This window comes from Rana temporaria, chromosome 3 (assembly GCF_905171775.1).
Source record: "Rana temporaria chromosome 3, aRanTem1.1, whole genome shotgun sequence".
NCBI classification, from domain to species: domain Eukaryota; kingdom Metazoa; phylum Chordata; class Amphibia; order Anura; family Ranidae; genus Rana; species Rana temporaria.
The window spans coordinates 383,161,036-383,186,030 of record NC_053491.1 but is presented as its reverse complement, the minus strand read 5'-3'; positions in this window follow the sequence as shown (position 1 = coordinate 383,186,030).

Genomic DNA, 24,995 nt, shown 5'->3' with positions numbered 1-24,995 from the left:
AAACAAAAAACAAATTAGCAAAAACAAACACCAACTATACCCTCCAACTCCACAAACACTTTTCTCACAAAACAATCTTACCAACAAACACTGACAAACGTTCAAAGCAGAAGCAACTTGCTTTAGGAAGGGAACACAGGGAAATACTTTTGCAATTGAAGTGTGTTTGACTGGGGCTATTTAGACACAGGGCGATCTTCAAACTAAGTACGCTTGGCCTTTTACCTATCTCACTGATTGCGCTGACCAAAGTTCTGCACATGCGCATTGAGGTCCAGATTCGTGCGCGCATGCGCAGTACGGCCGGCACTTCATTTGCATGGGGTCACGGCTCATTACAATGAAGCACGCCCACTTCATTCCCACTTGCCATAACCACGCCTTACGCATTGAAACTTAAGTTAAGGATGGCGCAGTTTTGTGCGCAAATGCACTGAGAATACGGTAGTTACGACACCAACTTAGGGCGCCGTAACTTAAATGACATAAGTTAGATAATCCTAAATTTACACATGGTTTTGAGAATTTGGCCCAGTGTTTTTATCAATGTGTCTGAAGTGGTTCTTAAAGGAAGATGATTTTTTATCTTAATCTTAATGTCCATCGGTGCCCAGCAGTGCCGCCTATTAGTGCCACCCATAAGTACCCATCAGTGCAGCCTTTCAGTGCCCATCAGTGTTGCCTATCAGTGCCCACCAGTGCCACCTATGAGTTGCGTTCAGTGCTGCCTATCAATGCCCCTATCAGAGCTGCCTATCAGTTCTCATCCGTGCTGCCTATCAGTGCCCATCTTCAGTGCCCATCAGTGCCACCTCATCAGTGCCATCTCATTGGTGCCACCTCATCGAGAGAAAACTTTGTTATTTACAACATTTTATAACAGAAACAAAGAACAACTTTTTTTTTCAAAACGTAGTCTTTTTTTTTTCGTTTAGCTAAAAATAAAAACCGCAGAGGTGATCAAATTCCACCAAAAGAAAGCTCTATTTGTGGGAACAAAATGCTAAACATTTGTTTGGGTATGGTGTAGCATGACCGCGCAATTGTCATTTTTAAAGTGACAGTGCTGAAAGCTGAAAATTGGCTTGGGCAGGAAGGGGGGTAAGTGCCTGGTATTGAAGTGGTTAAGTTATAAGAATAGTCAAAAACTCTATTTCTCCATTTACTACATGAAGGTCAGGTTAATATAACCAAATACAGAGTTCCCCCTTACATCAAAGTCTGCAGGATTCCTCCTTACGGTGCAAAGGGAACTCTGATGTAAAGGGGGACACTGCGGATCATGATTTAAGGGGGAATGCTGCAGACTTTCCGTAACCCCTCCTTACCTTAGTGGGGGTCTGCACCAGAACCCCCTCTTACATCAGAATCCATAGCATTCCCCTTTCAGCATTCCCACTTACATCAGTGTCTGCTGCGCTGCTCTTTACATCAGGGTCCACAGAGTTCAACAACCTCCTTAAAAAATAAAAATGTATAAGGCCTTGTACAAATGACCGGATGTATCTGCTGGGATTGATCCGCGGATCAGTTCCTAGGCATGTGCATTTTGTTTCGTTCCGAATCGAAATTCGGACGAATTTTTCATTATTCGGACATTCGGATGCATACGAATTCCCGAATTGCAATATTAATGAATTTACCGAATCCGAACGAACGTTTTCGATTCCGAATCGAAAACCCGCGGACGAAATTCGATCGGAATTCAAATTTTTCTTTTTTTTTTTTTTTTTTGGAATTCCGATCGAATTTCGTCCGCGGGTTTTCGATTTGGAATTCGAAAAAAAAAAATTTTTTTTTTCTTTTTTTTGGAATTCCGATCGAATTTCGTCCGCGGGTTTTCGATTTGGAATTCGAATTTTTTTTTTTCGAATTCCGATCGAATTTCGAAATTATATTCGAAGAGAGAATTTTCGAATTCGACCGGATTTTTCGAAATTCGGTCGAAAACGAACGAGTTCCGAAAACGAATTTAACACATGTAACGAACCTAACTTAACGAAATTAATTAAATAACGAATTAAAACAAAACGAAACGAAACTAAATTTTCCCTTTTGCACATGCCTATCAGTTCCAGCAGATAGATCCGGTCGTGTGTACGTCCGAGCGGACATTTCCCGGCGGATAAAAATCCAGCCGACGAATTCCCAGCGGATAAAAATTTCTTAGCATGCTAAGAAATCTATCCGCTGGAATCCAGTCCAGCGGACTGATCCGGTCGCCTGTACAGACTCACCGGATCAGTACGTCCGCTCCCCTCCCTCGCATGCGTCGTAATGATTCGACGCATGCGTGGAAGTATTTACCTTCCAGCGTCGCGCACGTCGCCGCGTCATCGTCGCCGCGGATGTATTCCGCGCGGATTTGGATCTGATGGTGTGTACAGCCATCAGATCCAAATCCGCCAGAGGATTTATCCGCTGGAAACGGTCCGGCGGACCGTTTCCAGCGGATATCCTCTCGTGTGTACGGGGCCTAAGACACAAAAAAATCTTAAAATTACCAAACAGTCCAAATTTAAGAGGGACCTTGGTAATTGGGCTAGGGGTGAGATCTTTGACCTCACTGCTAGAGGCAGTAGAAGTACCGACAGGTTTTCCCTCACGATCCAACACTAGTGCTGATACTCACTCAATCTTCCGGGAACAAAGATGAATTACATCGCTTTGTCACTTTTTTAGAGAAGGACCTACTGGAATTAGAAGATCCTCCTCAATCCAGGGGCATAGTAAAATGAGGCAAAGCAGGTACAATAGAAGGAGGAAAAGGAAAAGAGAGAGAAAGATACAGGAACGTAGGAGATCCCGGGAGAACGGATAGGCCTACCACCAGGAGCCAGAAGTACTCCTGTTAAATAATCCTATATTAGACACCACGACCCTTTGACGACATGAAGGTGTTCAACCTCTCAGGCCGCGTACAAACGGTCGGTCCAAACCGATGAAAACGGCCTGAAGTCCAGTTTCATCGGTCCAAACCGACCGTGTGTACCGATGGTAAGTACACAAAAGCATTGGTTCAAAACCCGCGCATGCTCAGAATCAAGTCGACGCATGCTTGGAAGCATTGAACTTCGTTTTTTTCAGCACGTCGTGTGTTGTACGTCACCTCCTTCTGACCCGATCGTTTTTTGAACTGATGGTGTGTACGCACATCAGACCATCGGTCTGCTTCAGCGGTAAACCGATGAAAACGGTCTGTCGGACCATTCTCATCGGATGGACCGGTCGTGTGTACGCGGCCTTAGACTTCCAACTTAAAGACAGACATCTTGACCTCTTAAGGAAGGGATTGTCTTCTCCCCTACATCTAGAATGGACCACTTTGAGGTCTATAAGGACCTTTGCCTATTCCTGAGAAGAGTATACTATACTGTACTCAGGGAAACAAGCCACTGGTGACCCCATTTAGGAAATTAGCCAAATAGATATAGTGGCCATCGATCAACAAGTGTCACTACTAGAGGAGGGTGGACCATCATCAAAGGATGATGAGTCCATAGATATAACACCCTGGAGAAGGAACCCCAATCTCAAAATACAATCAACATCCATGCCTCAATTTCGAAAAGAATAAATGGCTGGGTGTCTGTCTGGACTTGGGTCCAGGAGGACCTTGATATGGTTAACTGGTCAGTAACTGCAAATGACAATCTCTCCCCAGATGAATGATTAGCATTAAAAGAATTTCAGAATGCCAAGAGACTAGTAATCAAACCAACTGACAAAAGAAGGCAATGTGGTAATTTTGTCCACTGATAAATATAAGAGGGAGGTGCGTTGCCTGCTGTCTGATAAATCTACCTATAGCAAACTGGACCTCAACCCTTTTCCATCATTAGTTGGACGTATCAATGACACGCTCCAGTTGGCCTTTGAGGTTGACCTAATTACTAAAAATAAAAATGAATTATCTAAAATTGGATGACTTTAATACTCAGACATTCTACATCATTCCAAAGATCCATAAAAAACAGGAGGACCCCCCCCCCTCCCCAGGATGGCCAATTGTCTCTGCAATCAGGGGCCCACTTGAACGGGTTGGAAAGTATATAGATTCCCTTATTAAGGACCTGGTGAGGACATTACCTTTGTATGTACGCGATACTGGGATGTATTTAATAAAATCAAGGACTTGACCTTTCCCGGGGAAGTCCTCCCTGTTGGGATTGGTGTAGAGGCGTTATATACCTCCATACCACATAAATGGGGTATCTCCGCTGCATATCATTTCTTGGACAAAAAATTCCCCACCATGGAGGCCCAAAACGAGTTTGTCATTGAGCTTCTTGACCTGGCATTAAAACATAATATCTCTGACACAACTACCAACAACTATGTAGAACCTCTATGGGGGCACCCTGGGCACCTGCCTATGCCTGCCTCCATTTGGGATGGTGGGAGGAGGAGGTTGTCAACGTTTCTTCGATGTACCTTAGCCATGCCTGCACCTGGCTAAGGTACATCAACGATATCCTGATGGTCTGGGAGGGCTCCAGTACTGAATTGATGGAATTTATGGATGAACTGGGCCAAAACACTCAGAACATACACTTCACCTATGTGATAGACCCCCATGAGATCTCCTTCCTTGATCTCTCCATTAGATTAGAGAAGGGTAAACTGGTAACCAAAACAGCTGCTAACACTCTCCTCTCAGCAGACAGTCATCACCTTAAACAAAAGGAAAAGCCGCGCCACAAAAACAATTAAATCACACACATTAGGGATGTGATGAATCCGTGGCAGTTCAGATGACACAAGTGTTCACAGTGTTCACAGGCAATAAGATACAGTCCTTGCAGTGATCGATCCTACGTTCCACAACACCCAGTGACAAATATGCATACAGTGACCCTCCACCGGAATATGGAAAGCCGCTTACCAGAAGGCAAGCGGTTTGAGGCAGGTGGCTATAGCCCAGCCCAGGCCTTTATCCCTCTGATGGGTCCCAGGAAGCTCTCCGTCCCCTGAGCGTGATGTCTCAGTACCACCGTGGAGATGAAAATAAAGAAAGACAGGCGCACATAGCGTGACTCTGTAGCATACACTTTATTTAAAAAAAAGGGTAAATATACTCACAAGCGAGCGTGTTTAAAACAGCATTAAAAGGTAAATTGCCGGCCGGCATACAGGAGCCCTACTCCTAGTCGTGGTGGCGTCACTGCGTGATCCTTCCCAGACGCGTTTCGTCGCGATTGGACGTTGTCAATGGGGGTAGGGCCAAGCAGTACCTCACCACCTATATATAGATCCGCCGCCCATTGTGAACGGCTGTCTATGAGTCCGGGTGCGCCATCTTTGATGTGGTATACCCTGCCCATACTTGGATCACACTTAGTGTGTCCGTACGCACAAAAATAGAAAGACTAAATCTTTATTACATAAAACATTAAAATTCCCCATCTCCATAACGGAGCCGCCTATCTCCGGCTTGGGCGCAGTATTAATCATCACGATCGAGGGGCTTATAGGAGCTGGAGGGAGGAAGGCTGAATGTCTGGCACCGGACATTCCTTCCAATTTCTATTGCTCACCTCACCACCGCCATCTGGTGGATGCAGAAGAGTTGGTTTACCCCTCTCTAAACTTAATGTGTAAGAATGCATTAACTCTTCCCACCAACTTGTCAGCTACTCAAGCTGCAAACCAGATCTGGGAAGTCATGTACATTAGTGGACCTATTTCTCCTCGAAATGTATCCCCTAAAAAATTATTATGTGTTTAACCCATAATGGTGAAACTAATAAACTCTCCATGTGTTACAACATAGGATTTGTATCACTATTTATATAAAAAACAAATACAGAAGGCGTCCATGAAATGTTGGCTTTATGCCACACTTCAATATTCGCCGACCACATATGAATGTGAAATATACTGTGAAGAAAAAAAGGAAAATTCTGTGACTTTAAGTACGTCTACAAAAATTAGAACTCAAAAGTTCACTTGTGTGTATGGGGACACTTGTCCCTGAAGTGCATTGATCAAAATAACCAAACCATATGATCTACTTCATAATAGTTGATCATCAAAAAATGTGTTATTCCTTATCAACCAATTGTGCAAATAGCTATCCATAATGGATATAAAATGTTAAGTGAAAAATTTATATTTAAAAATAAAATGGAAATTAAATAAGTGAATAGATGGAGATAAACATCAATTAAATGGTGTTCATTCATAGAAAAGGTTTGTCAATCCCACCCTCATGACAGCCGATCACATTGGGCTTACACTAGGCGTTATTTATAAAGGCATTGACATCTGTTTCTATGTTCAGGCCAAAAGGGGTGTAAGTTTTGAGACGAAAAATCCACCCCATTTCCATCTGTGAAATTTCCCGTACCAGATTCCCTCCTCTCCAGTGGGGCTTGTATTTATCAATCCCTAGGAACAGTGTATTAGAGGGATCCTTATTGTGTTTGAGACGGTAATGATTTGAAACAGAATGGTTTTTGAACCCCGAAAGTATATTTGTGATGTGTTCATTGACACGTATTTGAAACGCCCGTTTGGTACGGCCTACGTACTGGAGGCCGCACGGGCATTGTATCAGATAAACCACAGCTAATGAGGCGCAAGTCACACATGGTCCAATCTTAAAGGTCTTTCCCGTTGCTGTAGAGGTTAAAGACCTAACACATCTTTGTCTATTTGAATTAAGGGTACAAACTCGACATCGACCACACCTGTAGTATCCCCTTAATTGATCGAAAATAAAACCTGATCCCCTAAGGGGAGGGTCAATAACGTTACTGGAGATCTTGGTCCTCAGAGGTTGAACCCCCTGAAAATCACCCTAGGCTTCGGAGGTAAGATATCCTTTAGGTGTGGATCACTCATGGCAATATGCCAATGTTTATTGACAAGGTGAGTAATGGCCCTATGTTGGATGGAGTAGGTAGTAATGAAAGGTACCCCTACCGAAAAACTGTCTCCCTCTCTGGCCTCCCTATCTCGCAACAGCTCCTTCCTATCTAATGCCGCAACCTGATCACGGACTAATTCCAGGGATTTATGACAGTATCCCTTCTCTAGAAACCGTTCGGTCAAGACTTTGGCCTGAATGTGAAAGTCTTCAAGGTCAGAACAATTGCGTCTTACTCTAAGGTACTGGCTTTTAGGAACCCCCTTAAGCCACGGTGCATGGTGGCAACTGTCTAAGGGTATGACCGCATTCCTATCAGTGCTCTTAAAATAAGTCGAGGTCACAAGTTTGCCCTCCTTAGCCTGAATGGTCAAGTCAAGGTAATGCACGCTAGTCTGACTTGCCTCAAACTTTAATTTAATCCCTCTATCATTGGTATTGAGGTTCCCAATGAAGTCAACTAGGTCACCATGCTCACCAGCCCATAGGAGGAGGATGTCATCGATATATCTCGCCCACAGGACAATGCGGGGGGTCCCCTCGAGATGGATGACATCCTCCTCCCACTTGGCCATGAACAGGTTGGCCAAACTCGGAGCATACTTGGCTCCCATCGCCACTCCTGTATTTTGTTTATAGAAGCAGTTTTCGAACCAGAAATAGTTCGAATCTGCCGCAAATTTTAACAGGGACATGATGAAATCCACCTGCTCTGGCTGTAGGCCAGAGTCTCTGTCTAGGTACAATTTGACTGCTTCAAAACCAAGGGCATGGGGTATGATCGTATATAATGATGTCACATCTATGGTGGCCATCCATAGATTGGGTACAGCTGGTAGATCAGAGATGATATTCATAATATGCTTGGAGTCCCTCACATATGATGGAATTTTCTTGACCAAAGGTTGCAAATAAAGATCAATATATCTGCCCACCCGGGACGTGATGGAATCTATACCACTCACTATAGGGCGTCCCGGGGGGCAGACAGGATCCTTATGCAACTTAGGGAGATAGTACATAGTGGGAGTACGGGGAGCTCGAGGTATGAGAAATAGTTTCTCTTTGATTGATAATATACCCTGGAAAACACCCCTCTCCACTAGTTTCTCCAATTCTCTTTTATAGCGGTTCTTGGGATCACTTGGTAGGATGGAGTAGGTATTGACATCTTCTACTATATTGTGCATTTCTCTCAGATAATCTGCCCTGTCGAGAATCACAATCCCACCCCCCTTATCCGCTGGCCTGATTACCAGGTCCTTATTCGTACAGAGAGAATCCAACCCTTCTTGTAGAGTTTTATTTAATCTTGCCTTTTTGGTCTCAATCGACTCCAAATCCCTAATAAGGACATCCCTGAAGGTTTTCAGGGATGGTGCCAGTCCTCCGGGAGGGTTGAATAAAGAGGCGTTCGCCAGGCCAGAATGCGCATAATGGTTAACAGATGGTTGATTAGAGGATGACACTCCCATCATGTAACGTTTAATGTTAATTTTCCTGATAAATTTGTGGATGTCCATGTAAGTGCCGAACTTATTTAGACTCTGGGGGGGTGCATATTTTAATCCTTTATCTAGCAATAATTTCTCTGAATCACTTAGGACCTTAGAACTTAGGTTAAAAATACCCTGCCCAGTTATGTTTTGGGACGTTTGAACTGCCCTGTGGCGCCTCCCCCCTCTGTTTCCTCTCCTCTTTCTCCTAATCTCTTGGTGCCCTGCCCGGCCCTGCGAAAACCCCAATTCGGGCAGTCATTGGGTCTCAGGGCAGGAACACTCTGAGGTGGTGGAGGGGGTGGTGCATACCACTCCCCTCCATTGGAGGTAGAGTATTGAGATAGTTCGGGTGCTGAATATCCTTCAGGGCCCGCCTTATCCCTAAGGGGGAAAAAGGAATTGGATGTGGGAACATTATAATCCCATCCTAACCCCGACTCCGGGTGGGGGTAGGACGGTGAGAAATATTCATCATCCCCCGCTAATCTCCAGTTGTTACCAGCAGGGGTGGTGTTCCCATTGTTTGGGACACCCCATCCCCTTGCCCTATGTTCATGGGGATACGTATGGTATCCCTGATTAGAGTAATAGCTCCCCATATTGGGAGGTGGCCCATATCCCAAACTGCCTCGGGGTTGATTTCCTTGAGACCCGGGGCCATTATGAGATCTGGGTGGTCCCGCAAACCGTGCACGGTTTTTCAAGGGGGGAGGAGGTCCCCTGAAAGCACCTCTACCCCTTCTAGGGGAGGGCTTAGATGCCTGTCCTCCCAATCTGTTGGCAGGATTATAGCTCTGGGTCAATGGTACCTGCGGGTTAGCACCCCCTAGGTTCCCCACCGCTGGCCCAGATACTTCCATATCAGTAGTATTCTGTTTGGAAAGTTCTTCAAACATTTTTTTCTGCCAATTGAACACTAGATTATTTTGATAGTCTTCCAGGTCCCTATTAAATTTCTTTTTCTTCTTATTCTTTTGGTCTCGGTCCTCTTTTTCAAGGAGACTCAGAAGAGTAAGGGATTTTTCTTTGTATTCATGTCCTTCTTTAAAGGGGTCCAGTTTGGTTTTAATACTTTTAATCTCTTCATCTAGCCGGGTTAATTTAGTAGTCTTCCTGTCTGTGAGGAACGTCAGAAAGGAGACTCCAGCTTGATTAAAGTATTTAAACCACTCCTCGAGGTCAATATCCCCTTTTTGAGGGGAAACTTCCCACCTTAGGCTCCTTGGAACCATCCCCAACTTAATGTATGATTCCAAGTACGCCATATCCCATTTTGTATGATTCTCTGAGATAAATAAATTTTTCAGCCGAGTAAACAGACCCCCCAAATCGCCCTCATCCTCTTTGTAGGATTCAAATACTCCATCAGTATTTAGCGTTTGCTTAGCTCTGAACTCGAAAATATCCATGACGGTCCCCTTATAGATTAAACTATAGACAATGAGCAGCGGTAGTACTATCAGAAACAGCAATCACAAACAACAAAAAACCGCGCTGATAACCCCCCCACCCTCCAATCCTTGGCAGCAGCAAGCGTGTGAAAACACAATAGCAATAAACAAAAGGAAAAGCCGCGCCACAAAAACAATTAAATCACACACATTAGGGATGTGATGAATCCGTGGCAGTTCAGATGACACAAGTGTTCACAGTGTTCACAGGCAATAAGATACAGTCCTTGCAGTGATCGATCCTACGTTCCACAACACCCAGTGACAAATATGCATACAGTGACCCTCCACCGGAATATGGAAAGCCGCTTACCAGAAGGCAAGCGGTTTGAGGCAGGTGGCTATAGCCCAGCCCAGGCCTTTATCCCTCTGATGGGTCCCAGGAAGCTCTCCGTCCCCTGAGCGTGATGTCTCAGTACCACCGTGGAGATGAAAATAAAGAAAGACAGGCGCACATAGCGTGACTCTGTAGCATACACATAGGGCCATTACTCACCTTGTCAATAAACATTGGCATATTGCCATGAGTGATCCACACCTAAAGGATATCTTACCTCCGAAGCCTAGGGTGATTTTCAGGGGGGTTCAACCTCTGAGGACCAAGATCTCCAGTAACGTTATTGACCCTCCCCTTAGGGGATCAGGTTTTATTTTCGATCAATTAAGGGGATACTACAGGTGTGGTCGATGTCGAGTTTGTACCCTTAATTCAAATAGACAAAGATGTGTTAGGTCTTTCACCTCTACAGCAACGGGAAAGACCTTTAAGATTGGACCATGTGTGACTTGCGCCTCATTAGCTGTGGTTTATCTGATACAATGCCCGTGCGGCCTCCAGTACGTAGGCCGTACCAAACGGGCGTTTCAAATACGTGTCAATGAACACATCACAAATATACTTTCGGGGTTCAAAAACCATTCTGTTTCAAATCATTACCGTCTCAAACACAATAAGGATCCCTCTAATACACTGTTCCTAGGGATTGATAAATACAAGCCCCACTGGAGAGGAGGGAATCTGGTACGGGAAATTTCACAGATGGAAATGGGGTGGATTTTTCGTCTCAAAACTTACACCCCTTTTGGCCTGAACATAGAAACAGATGTCAATGCCTTTATAAATACGCCTAGTGTAAGCCCAATGTGATCGGCTGTCATGAGGGTGGGATTGACAAACCTTTTCTATGAATGAACACCATTTAATTGATGTTTATCTCCATCTATTCACTTATTTAATTTCCATTTTATTTTTAAATATACATTTTTCACTTAACATTTTATATCCATTATGGATAGCTATTTGCACAATTGGTTGATAAGGAATAACACATTTTTTGATGATCAACTATTATGAAGTAGATCATATGGTTTGGTTATTTTGATCAATGCACTTCAGGGACAAGTGTCCCCATACACACAAGTGAACTTTTGAGTTCTAATTTTTGTAGACGTACTTAAAGTCACAGAATTTTCCTTTTTTTCTTCACAGTATATTTCACATTCATATGTGGTCGGCGAATATTGAAGTGTGGCATAAAGCCAACATTTCATGGACGCCTTCTGTATTTGTTTTTTATATAAATAGTGATACAAATCCTATGTTGTAACACATGGAGAGTTTATTAGTTTCACCATTATGGGTTAAACACATAATAATTTTTTAGGGGATAAATTTCGAGGAGAAATAGGTCCACTAATGTACATGACTTCCCAGATCTGGTTTGCAGCTTGAGTAGCTGACAAGTTGGTGGGAAGAGTTAATGCATTCTTACACATTAAGTTTAGAGAGGGGTAAACCAACTCTTCTGCATCCACCAGATGGCGGTGGTGAGGTGAGCAATAGAAATTGGAAGGAATGTCCGGTGCCAGACATTCAGCCTTCCTCCCTCCAGCTCCTATAAGCCCCTCGATCGTGATGATTAATACTGCGCCCAAGCCGGAGATAGGCGGCTCCGTTATGGAGATGGGGAATTTTAATGTTTTATGTAATAAAGATTTAGTCTTTCTATTTTTGTGCGTACGGACACACTAAGTGTGATCCAAGTATGGGCAGGGTATACCACATCAAAGATGGCGCACCCGGACTCATAGACAGCCGTTCACAATGGGCGGCGGATCTATATATAGGTGGTGAGGTACTGCTTGGCCCTACCCCCATTGACAACGTCCAATCGCGACGAAACGCGTCTGGGAAGGATCACGCAGTGACGCCACCACGACTAGGAGTAGGGCTCCTGTATGCCGGCCGGCAATTTACCTTTTAATGCTGTTTTAAACACGCTCGCTTGTGAGTATATTTACCCTTTTTTTAAATAAAGTGTATGCTACAGAGTCACGCTATGTGCGCCTGTCTTTCTTTATTTTCATCTCCACGGTGGTACTGAGACATCACGCTCAGGGGACGGAGAGCTTCCTGGGACCCATCAGAGGGATAAAGGCCTGGGCTGGGCTATAGCCACCTGCCTCAAACCGCTTGCCTTCTGGTAAGCGGCTTTCCATATTCCGGTGGAGGGTCACTGTATGCATATTTGTCACTGGGTGTTGTGGAACGTAGGATCGATCACTGCAAGGACTGTATCTTATTGCCTGTGAACACTGTGAACACTTGTGTCATCTGAACTGCCACGGATTCATCACATCCCTAATGTGTGTGATTTAATTGTTTTTGTGGCGCGGCTTTTCCTTTTGTTTATTGCTATTGTGTTTTCACACGCTTGCTGCTGCCAAGGATTGGAGGGTGGGGGGGTTATCAGCGCGGTTTTTTGTTGTTAGTCATCACCTTAGACCTCTTATCCAAGGGATCCCGGTTGGACAGTTCCTCAGAATACGGAGGAACTGCTGAACAGAGGAAGACTATTGGCGTGAATCCAATTTACTCTTTCAATGTTTCAGGGAAAGTGGCTACTCCCAGTGTACCCTTAGAAGACCCAGGAAAATCGCTGGACAAAAAAACAGGGCTGACCTTCTATTGACTCGAGACAGGGCAATTGATGAACCATAGGGACCTGTGAGACTCATAACACAATATGGTGCACGGTGGGACCAGATTGGTTTGATCCTGCGGGATCACTGGCATATCCTGACATGCTCTAAGGGCAATGAGGATATTGTTGGTTCTAGGCCCCATATGGTGGTGAAACGAGCAAGGAACCTAAATGACACACTGGTCCAGTCTGAGTTTATCCACCCACAGATTAAAAAGGTACTGGCTTACTGACCTGCCCAGACTGAAAGGAATGCCCCTTGTGGCCACTGTGGGATGTGTAGTTATGTTGGACGCTCAAACATCTTCACTGACTCTGAAAGAAAGCATGAATATAAGATTAACCACTTGCCGCCCGCTGGCCGTCAAAATGACGGCTAGGCGGTGCGGCTCTTGTTCTGGGTGGGCGTCAAATGATGTCCTCGCATTCCTGGGCCCACTAGGGGGCGCGCACCCGTGCCTGCCGCGTCACTGGGGACCCGATGCGTGTGCCCGGCGACCGCAATGTCAGCCGGGCCCTTGTGATTGCCCAGTAACAGAGCAGGACCGTGGATCACACAGATCCACGTCCTGTCAGAGGAGACCGATGGTGTGTTCCTTGAACAGAGGAACACTGATCGATCTCCTCCCCTTGTGAGTCCCCTCCTCCTACAGTTAGAATCACTCCCTAGGGAACATATTTAACCCCTTCATCGCCCCCTAGTGTTAACCCCTTCCCTGCCAGCCACATTTGCACAATAATCAGTGCATTTTTATAGCACTGATCGCTGTATAAATGTGAATGGTCCCAGAAATGTGTCAAAAATGTCCGATATGTCTGCCGCATTATCGCAGTCACAATAAAAATTGCAGATTGCCGCCATTACTAGTAAAAAAATATATAATAAAAATGCTATAAATCTATCCCCTATTTTGTAGACGCTATGGGCCAGATTCACAAAGAATTGCCCTGGCGCAGCGTAGCAGAGATCTTACCTGGCGGAATTTCGAATCCAGGAGGATTTCACGCCGTAAGTTAGGGCGGCGTAGTGTATTTCTCGGCACGTATTTCAAATTGGGCGGGTAGGGGGCGTGATTCATTTAAATGAAGCGCGTCCCCGCGGCGATTGAAATGCGCATGTTCCGTTTTGAAATTTCCTGCCATGCTTTGCGCGAAATGACGTCGCACCGACGTCATTTTTTTAACGTAGACGTGAGTTACGTCCTTTCCTATTCACGGACGACTTACGCAAAAAAAAAAAAAAATTCGACGCGGGAACGAAGGCCATACTTTAACATGGCAAGTCCATCTATACGCCATGAAATAGCAGCTTTAACTATACGCCGGGAAAAGCCGACTAGCGACGACGTAAGAGAATGCGACGGCCGCACGTACCTTCGTGGATCGACGGAAAAAGTGAATTAGCATACCCGAGGCGGAAAACGAAGCAAACTCCACCCAGCAGGCGCCGAAGTATTGCACCTACGACCTGAAAGCGTACAAAGCCGTACACCTGTCGGATCGAAGCCAGAAGCCGTCGTATCTTGGTTTGAGGATTCAAACTAAAGATACGACGCGGCAAATTTGAAAATACGCCGGTGTATCAGTAGATACGCCGGCGTACTCTCAGTGTGAATCTGGTCCTATAACTTTTGGGGAAACCAATCAATATATAATTATTGAGATTTTTTTACCAAAAATATCTAGAAGAATACATATCAGTCTAAACTGAGGAAATTTTTTTTTTTTTAAATGGGGATATTTATTATATCAAAAAGTAAAAAATATTGTGTTTTTTTTCAAACTTGTCACTCTTCTTTTGTTTATAGCACAATAAATGAAAACCACAGAGGTGATCAAATACCACCAAAAGAAAGCTCTATTTGTGTGGGAAATTTTTTAATAAAAATTTCATTTGGGTACAGTGTTGCATGACCATGCAATTGTGATTTAAAGTGTGACAGCGCTGAAAGCTGGAAATGGCTTGGGCAGGAAGGGGGTGAAAGTGTTTAGTATTGAGGTTGTTAAACACTTTATAAATTGTGCCACAACATGGATTCTCTATATCTTGGAGTGCCCGTGCAAAAAACTGTACGTTGGTAAAACCAAATGTCAACTTCGTATTAGGTTCGGTGGACACCCTTAAAAGCATAAAACAAAAAGAGCCCCCTCGTGGCCCAACACTTTAAACAATGCCATGGTGGCAAAACTACGGGTCTGAGGGTAAAGAGGTTTATGCCCTGAACAGACTGTAGAGGCGACTATGACACCGTCCTGTTGAGGAAAGAAAAATCCTGGATCTTTAGGTTAAATACTTTACAGCCTAAAGGTCTAAGTAATGAGCTGAGGCTCAAAATTTTCCTTGAGCCATAATTTAGTACTGATTCACCTCGTCACTAAAAATTGTTACCCAAATAATTCTGTCCTAACTACTCTGAGACTAATACTTAGTTATTTCTACATGCCGGAAAACTTCTTTTTTTTTCATGACGAAAAACGATCGTGTGTACGCGGCATCAAGGTTTTTCACCTTAATGCATTCTATGCATTAAGGTAAAAAACCTTCTGTGCTGCAATTGCCCCCCAAAGCCCCCCTCCCCTTTTTCTTACCTGAACCCCTTTGGTCCTGCAAAGAGCACAAGCCCAGCGGCTCCAGCTGCTGTCTCTGTCCTCATTAGATAGATTGATAGCAGCAGGAGCAATTGGCTCCCGCTGCTGACAAATCCAGTGACACGAGTGCGGGGGGGCAGGGCCGAGTCCTGCTGTCTGTGTCAATGGACACAGCAGCGGGACTCATGAGCGCACCCACATGGGTGCCCCCATGGAAAGCGAAGAGGACGATCGGGGCTAGCAGGTAAATATAAAGCACCATACACACAATCGGAATTTCCGATGGAAAAGTCAGACGGACTTTTTCCATCGGAAATTCCGACCGTGTGTATGTCCCATCAGAGTAATTCCATGTTTGTTATTTAAAGGGGAATTTTTTTTTTACAATTACTTTAACTTGATATTTGGGAGCAGTAATAGAATGACTTGTTGGTTCTTTCTGCTCTCGTATTGCTTTACTTATCAATTTATTCATCTTTTTTTTCTTCCATCCCAATAAACTGGAGATGAAAACACACACCTAAACATCAGGGCCCCTTTAACACGTGCTCACATCCATTGTTAAGGCCTTGCAATGTGCTACCAAGCAAATTAAATTTGACCAGGGCTAATAGCCACATTAGATAATTTAGTAACTCGATTACTTTTTTTTTTTTCATTTGCAGAAGTGTCAGCACGGAAGCATCTACTCGTTGTGCCATAATTAAGCGTTTGATGAAATGTCTCATTATAGTATATGTGCTTCAGGTTTGGGATGTAGGGGCTAGAACTGATGTGCAATTAGTTATGCTGTAATTATTTCACTTTTCCCAGAACTCCCTTTGCCCCCTCCACCTGCTAAATTATTATATTTTAATGTATGATGATGTGCGTAGGGGGAGAAGTATTCTCATATGTGTCTGAGATTCTGCTAAAGTCTATGGCCCGGATTCATAAAGACTTACGCCGATGTATCTTTATATACGCCGCGTAAGTCTACGGATGCGCCGTCGTATCTATGCGCCGTATTCACAGTACAAGATACGCCTGAATTTTGGCTTCCTACAACCGACGTAAGTCTCCTACGCCGTCGTATCTTGGGTATATATTTTCACTGCCCGCTAGGGGCGCTTCCATTGATTTACGCATCGAATATGTAAATGACCTAGATACGCCGATTTACGAACGTACTTGCGCCCGTCGCAGTAAGCTATGCCGTTTACGTAAGGCCTACGTCCGGCGTAAAGATAAACCACCAAATAGCTGGTCTAAGTCGTGTAGGGTATGGACGTCGGAACTGCCGTCGGATTTTACGTCGTTTGCGTAAGTCGTACGTGAATGGGGCTGGGAATAGGTTACGTTCACGTCATTGCCATTGAGCCGTCGTATCTTAGAGCGTAAATTTGACGTGATTCTGAGCATGCGTGCGCATGCGCCGTTCGTTCGGGAATTCATTTACATGGTGTCACGGCTAATTTTAATACAACAGGCCCACTACCTTCCTGATTTGAATTAGGCGGGCTTACGCTGGCCCATTTACGCTACGCCGCCGTAACTTAGGGAGCAAGTGCTTTGTGAACACTGTACTTGCCTCTCTATGTTACGTCGGTGTAGCGCATATGAGATGCGCTACGCCCGCACAGAGATACGCCGCTCTCTGTGAATCTGGGCCTATCTATCTATCTATATCAGTGGTGGCTGGTGCTCAACATTTTTAGGGGGGTTGAAATATTCTAAAAAAAAAAAGCCATCAATTGCAGCCTCACCGTGCCCATCAAACGCAGCCACTGTGTCCATCAAACACAGCCACTGTACCAAACGCAACCACTGTGCCCTTCACACGCAGCCACTGTGCCCCAAATGCTGCCACTGTGCCCTAATGTTGCCACTGTGCCCCAAGTGCTGCCACTATGCCCCAAGTGAAAAAAAACAGCAATTGCAGCCTCACTGTGCCCATTAAACGCTGGCACTGTGCCCATCAAACGCAGCCACTTTGCTCATCGTACGCAGCCACTGTGCCCATCAAACACAGCCACTGTGCCCATCAAACACAGCCAAATTGCCCATCAAACGCATCCACTGAGCCATCAAATGCAGCCACTGTGCCCAAAAATGCTGCCACTGTTCCCCAAATGTTGCCACTGTACCACAAGTGCTGCCAATGTGCCCCAAGTGCTGCCAATGTGCCCCAAATGTTGCCACTGTGCCACAAGTGCTACTACTGTGCCCCAAGTGCTGGTACTACTGTGCCCCAATGCAATGCAATGGTAAATAGAGCGGTGACAGGACAGGAGATGGGGGGCGGCGCTCCTGCGCACTTTATGGATGCACCGCCACTGATCTATATATCTATTAAGCTGGCCATGCACAAAGTGAATTTCTGCTGGTTCCTAAAAAAAACTGCCAAAATGTGTGCAGTGTCTGACTCCTCCCAACATCCTTCAATCTCATAATTGAAAGAGCTGGGTGAACAATTGTCAGCCGAACAGTGATTGCAGCCAGTCAGCTACGGCTGTCAGAATAGCCAGCAGTGGGCAGTTCATCCATCCATACTGTTTAGCATGGATGGAAGAATCAATAGATTTCTCTAGTTCTGCCTGTGGGCTGAAGAAAAAAAATCTAAGCGTGTATAGGCAGCCCAACTCACTCAGTTTTTTAAGTGATATATAGTTGTAGTAAGTAACTGTAGGCTTCATACATACAGTGCCTTGAAAATGTATTCATACCCCTTTAAATTTTCCACATTTTGTCATGTTACAATCAAAAACATAAATGTATTTTATTGGGATTTTATGTGACAGACCAACACAAAGTGGCACATAATTGGGAAGTTAAAGGAAAATGAGGAATGGTTTTCAATTTTTTTTTACAAATAAATATGTGAAAAGTGTGGCATGCATTTGTATTCAGCCCCCCTGAGTCAATACTTTGTAGAACCACCTTTCACTGCAATTATAGCTGCAAGTTTTTTGGGGATGTCTCTGCCAGCTTTGCACATCTAGATATTGACATTTTTCCCATTCTCAAGCTCTGTCAGATTGGATGGAAAGTGTCTGTGAACAACAAGTTTTAAGTCTTGCCACAGATTCTCAATTGGATTTAGGTCTGGACTTTGACTGGGCCAGTCTAACACTTTAATATATTTTTATCTAAACCATTCCATTGTAGCTCTGGCTGTATGTTTAGGGTTGTTGTCCTGCTGGAAGGTGAACCTCCGCCCCGGTCTCAAGTCTTTTGCCGACTCTAACAGGTTTTCTTCTAAAATTGCCATGTAGTTGCTCCATCCATCTTCCCATCAACTCTGACCAGCTTCCCTGTCCCTGATGAAGAAAAGCATCCCACCAACATGATACTACCACCACCCTGTTTCACGGTGGGGATGGTGTGTTCAGGGTGATGTGCAGTGTTCGTTTTCCACCATACGTAGAGTTTTGCTTTTAGGCCAAATAGTTAAGTAATGATGTAACTGCAACGCCTGCCAAAAATTGCATTCAAATTTTCCTCCCCGCTGCATCGAAGAGTCTATCATGGGCTAAGTATCAGAAATCAGGAAATGTGAGGCTTGAAAACAATCCTTCTCCATAAGATTCCTGAACACACCTGGTTCTAACCCTAGAGGAAAGTCAGGATTCCCCAATATGGGGAACAAAGTTGATTGTATGGAGGAGAACATAGGGTTCCGACAGATCTTAGAGCCTATTCGCAATGTAGGGCTTATAATAGGGATAATTTAAGGGAGGCAGGTAGGGTTGCATAACACCATAGGGCTCTACTAGCTTTTAGTTAGGGGTATCAGAGTTAGGCCTCATGCACACTGGAGGTCTTTACACCTGCTGTTTTTGGCTGTAGATGTTTTTTTCTGCAGCCAATAAACTCTCCAGCATGCTGTCCAATGTGTCCATGCACACATAAGTGGTTATTAGCAGTTTTTGGCAGGGGTGTTTGAGAGGAGTTTTTCAGCTGTAAAAACACTCTAACTAAGCTAAAAAACGCTGAAAAAAGCTAAAAAACGCTTCTGCAAAAACGCTGAAAAAATAATTCTACAACTACAGCTTCTTACAGCTAACGCTACTGACTTTATTTATAATGTCCAGTGTGCATGGGGCACACTTGACATTATATAAAGGGGGCTGAATAAAAATGCACGCCACACATTTTTTAGATATTTATTTGTAAAAAAAAAAATTGAAAAACATTTATCATTTTCCTACCACTTCACAATTATGTGCCACTTTCTGTTGGCCTATCACATAAAATCCCAATAAAAAACATTTACATTTTTGGTCGTAACATGACAAAATGTGGAAAATTTCAAGGGATGTGAATACTTTTTCAAGGCACTGTACAACATACGTAAGTACTCTTCTAGGACCTGCAGCTGCTGCATACAGCTGTCTATTTTTAATTGAATTAGAAGATACAACTGTACATGTGATTATGTACTGGGCGTTGCGTAAAGAACCCGCACAGGCACATGCTTCAGAGTGGACGCGTACTTGTTTGCACAAAAAACCCAATCCACACAAGCAGAGTAGGCTGCATCATGATTGTCCCAAGGAGTTGGTCTTCAATACCACATGGAGGATACCACCTCCCACTATTATAAAATGTTAGAGTCTGCTTGTACAATCTCCTCTCGATCGTAGTGTGAGGACCTGCCTAAACAAAACATTTTATTTGTAGCCTGATTGAGTGGGCCCTCCACTATAAAGTTATACTGGTAGATCGAAAGGTGATTATTCAATGTGCAATGTAAGAGTTTAGCACTCAAGGGTCAGTTTTAATGGTGTCACTTTTAATCTGACACAACAACATATTCTTACTGAAAACAACAGTATCTTCCACTTAGCCACCCATTCAATTCAAGCCTTTCCTGAGAGTCTAAATTTGATTGCCATCAACGGCAAGTAACTTCAGCTCTTAGTAAGAAAACATTGATATATATCGGGCCTTTTGTGGGCTGCTCCTAAAAGCTTCTCATGATTACTGACCTATTCATTCTTGGATAACGTCAACATGGATTTTTTATCATGGTTTTTGATCAACGATAAGCGATGGTATCTAATACTCGCTAACGAACCATTGTGACTTCACCGCTGCAGAGAGAAGCACCTCTCCGCTAATTACCTTCCTGAATGATGGGCCGCCTCACAAGTGCGCTCTTACAATCAATTACATTCTGCATTTTATTTTTTCAGAATATGTAAATAGTTTTCCTTTCTGCTTGATTACCTGGAAACAGGGAATGTCCCCGATGATAGAGTCGCTCTGCCGAGGAAGTACAGTCTTTCATACATATTTAAACAATAGCTGGAGATTGCAGAAAAGGTGATGACAGTTTTTAATGTCTTTTGCCAATAGAAGACCAGTTTATAATTGCAAAACATAGTAAAAGTTGCCAAGTTTATGGATTGCCTCATGTAGTATACTGCAATAAAAAAATCCAAAAAATCCTGGCTAGTTTACTTATATTCAGGCTCTATGTTGTAATAAAATTATAAAGACCTTTGCTGAGAAGCTAATCAGTAAGTAACTGTGCCACATTGACACTTCAGTTCCAAAACAAGGCATACTGGGCCAGATTCACATAGAATTGCGTTGCTCCTGGGCAGCGTAACGTATGTGATTTACGTTACACCGCCACAGGTTTACAGCGTAAGTGCCTGATTCTCAGAACTCTTACCTGTAAACTTGCGTCGGTGTATCGTAAATGCGCTCGGCGCAAGCCCGCCCAATTCAAATGGGGCGGGCACCATTTAAATTAGGCGCGTTCCCGCGCCGAACGTACTGCGCATGCCCTGTCGGGTAAATTACCTGACGTGCATTGCGCTAAATGACGTCGCACTGACGTCATTTGCTTAGACGCTAATGTAAATGGCGTCCAGCGCCATTCAGGCACGACGTTGTTTTTTAAATTTCGACGTGGGAACGATGGCCATACTTAACATGGCTTAGGACACCTAGGAGGTAGCCCTAATTTTACGCGACGTAACTCGACGGAAACAACGTAAAGTTAGATCGACGGGCAGCTCGGACGTTCGGGATCGCCGTAAGTATTCATTTGCATATTCTACGCCGACCGCAATGGCCTCGCCACCTAGCGGCCGGCCTAGAATTGCATCCTTAAGATCCGACAGTGTAATTCAATTACACCTGTCGGATCTTAGGGCTAGCTATGCGTAACTGATTCTATGAATCAGTCGCATAGTTAGGACGGCCCTAACACAGAGATACGACGGCGTATCAGGAGATACGCCGTCGTATCTCTTTTGTGAATCTGGCCCACTGACTCTAAAGGTCCCAGAATAATGGTGCCCTAACACTTGAATCCCAGAACAATGACATACTGACACCTGGGGAACAGAACAGTGGTGTGCAGACACCTGGGGCCCAGAACAGTGGCTCACTGACACCTGGGGCCCAGAACATTAGCACACTGACACCTGGGGCCCAGTACAATGGCACACTGGTACCTGGCGCCCAGAACAATGGTGCACTGTCACCTGGGGTTTAGAACAACGATAGGGTTGTCACCTGGACAGTTCGGGTTTGGAATACATTATTTATACTGGGCTGTGGCTCCCCAAGTAACTGATATAGTCACACAAAAATCTGTTGCCATTTGGGAGCTGGAGGCAGGTTTGGCACCACTTGGGGGGGCATTATTTCAGCAAGAGCAGTTTGGTCACACCCACTGTTTCCCGCAGTGCACTGCATCACCACTCTCTTTGGGGCAGCCAAAGGTGTCCCAGGTCTTTTATAATCTTATAGTGTATACTATGGAACAAAAATGTGCCCTGTGCTACTAAAGTGTTCAGGTTTGGCTTGAAGAAAAGCTGGCAACCCTAAACAACGGTGCTGTTGTGGTGACCGGGGAGGGTGAGTCCCACGGCCACACACATGCGCTTGATGGTTAGCTACTTGGTTCTTGGGGCTAGGAGCCCAGGGTCAGGTGGTATTAACCCTTAGTGAGGGCCAGATGGTATTAACCCTCTCTGTCACGTGACGCCACTGTAGTCTTGGTATACCCCGGGAAACTACAGCTCCGGGGGCCTCCGTATCCCCGCTAGTTAGGATGGTAATAACACAGTCCACAACAGGGGGTTAAAACAACAAAGGCTTTACTGGCATGAAGGCAGGTGTCAAAATCTTCACAGCTTTAAACAGAGTGTCAAAATGTTCTGCAGGCAGTCTCTGGATCACACAGCTGATAATGCTTGAGCTTAGTTGATCATATACTGTATATACTCGGCTGCAAAAGCCGGATAGTAATTCAGGGCCTATGCTTAACTAGGCTGAAAAATAGATACACTTACTGAAGTGTCTGTAGACTTGAGGCTTTTTGCCGGAATAACGGATTGATCTGATAAATGAGCTGAAGTACTGGTTCTGTAATGTTTAGGGATACTCCACTCTTTGCTGTATTTTCTCCTGGAGGCTTCGGGCCTGCACTGCCTCTCCTCTGACTGTGTTGGCTCTGCTAGGAACTGTGTGAAGCCTTAGACTGCTTAAACAGGAAGTACAATCCCTTATAAGGGCCTGTTTAGACTGAAGCCTATTGGTTGAGAGCTGTGGATCATAGAGACTGACCTGTAGTATAACACAACACAATAAGGTATTGTCTAGCATTCAGTCCTCCCGACTCTAATACACTTGAACATGAGATGGCTGGCTAAACCCCTTAAAGCTATACACACCTAATAAACGTATTATCAACCATAACAGTATAAATCACATCATAACTAGCTGAGTCCCTGCAGGGGAGACCCCACAAGCCAAGGGCCTCAATCTGACAGGGCCTACAGCAAATACCTGTACTGGGACACCACAAACCCCACCACTAAACAGAAGTCGTCCTCGACGATTAAGGCACTGATGGATTGAGGAATGAGGTGACCCTGGGGCCACTAGAAGTCCTGAGGCATTTGTACACCAATGTCCGTTCCAGGTTCTTTGGGAAAAATAAACATATAAGAACAGGATCATATGATAAGTCCCGAGGCATTATACACATAAATGTCCCTTGCAGGCTTATTAGATAAAGTGAGATCATTATTTTGTACAGGGTAAGTGGTTATCTGGGTCCCAGACAGAATACATATCTGTTAAACGTTATCACTCAGTTTTGAACAGTATATTATTGTTAGATCACACTTTTAAGACTGAGCAGGTTTTGGATTGGGCTGCCGGAGGCTTTCTACCCAATGCCTTGGCTACTGGGGCCCTTAGGCTATTAGCTCTTCTCCCCAGAACACACTTTAATATTTGCTAGACATTTTTATTCTATGCCTGAAGTACACAATTAGACATTTCTTAGAGGATACCCCTTTTCTTTTTGTAGTGCTTAAGTGAGGGATAGGAGACTTACTGGCCAGGTATGTTCCTATACACTAAATAAGGTAAGTAGGTAACTAGTGACATATTAGTTAGTAATGATGTATACTTGAGATGTATACTAACTGAGGTGTATGTAGTCTATCTACATATATTGTAGGTATAATTAATGGATTAATCCCTATATCTTGCTGGGGGACATTTCTGAGTTTTCTGGAGCACTGTTTTCTCCTTGAACACTTGCTTCTTCTGGACTGACAGCTGCACCTTCATCTTGGACAATGGGGGCCAGTGATGGCTCTTGACTTATGGAGCTTCTTCCCACATTAGAAGGTTCTGATGGGACTGCAGCAGGTGAGCGGATGGCTGGAGTAAACTCTGGAGCTTCTGGTGCCAAGACTGAGGTTGATGGAATGGAACTGATTGGCACATAACCAAAGAAGACGTTTTGATCAGAAGGGAAGAGAGGATCATCTTCGAACATCAGGAGTGGCCTCTCAGGTTCAACTGGCTTGGTGGGCTGCACTTGTGCTGGCTGAACTGGAGGTGGAAGACTTGGTGGTGCAGAAGGAGGCACCAACACAGGCAGGTTCCCTTTGTGACACAGCTTGATCCGGTTTCGGTGGACAACTTGAGGTTCATATCCGGCTTTTTGAACTGAGTAGACATCCGAGTCCGGATAAGGGATAGAAATCACTGTGTACGGTTCAGTTTCCCAGAGGGAGTCCAACTTATGGGTTCTAGGATGCTTCTTCAGCCAGACTTTATCACCAACTTGCAACGGCTGGGCAGAGGCATGGCGGTTGTAGTCCTGTTGCTGCCTATAGTGTGCCTCGCCCATCTTTTTGTTGACTATCTCTCTCGCTTCCTGAATCCTTTTCTGATGTTCCGAGACCCACTCCGAAGAGGCTTGGGGGGAGTGGTTGAAAGGTGCTTGAAGTCCAAAGACCCTGTCTTTAGGCAGTTGACCGTGTCGGCCCATCATGAGGTAAAATGGAGTGTAACCAGTGGAACAGTGGATGATATTGTTGTAGATTTCCAACAGTTCGGGCATTAGTTGAGGCCACTCTTCAGGTCGGGATACAGAAGCCGCTCTCAGCATGTGGATAAACACCTGGTTGATTCTCTCACAGAGTCCATTCCCTTGCGGATGATAGGCAGTGGTCCTGAGTTTCTTACAAGCATGGAACTGGCACAATTCTCGAAACAGTTGGGCCTCAAAGGCCGGACCTCGGTCGGACAAGGCAGTTTCAGGACATCCAAGTATCTGTACCCAATGGGTGTAGAA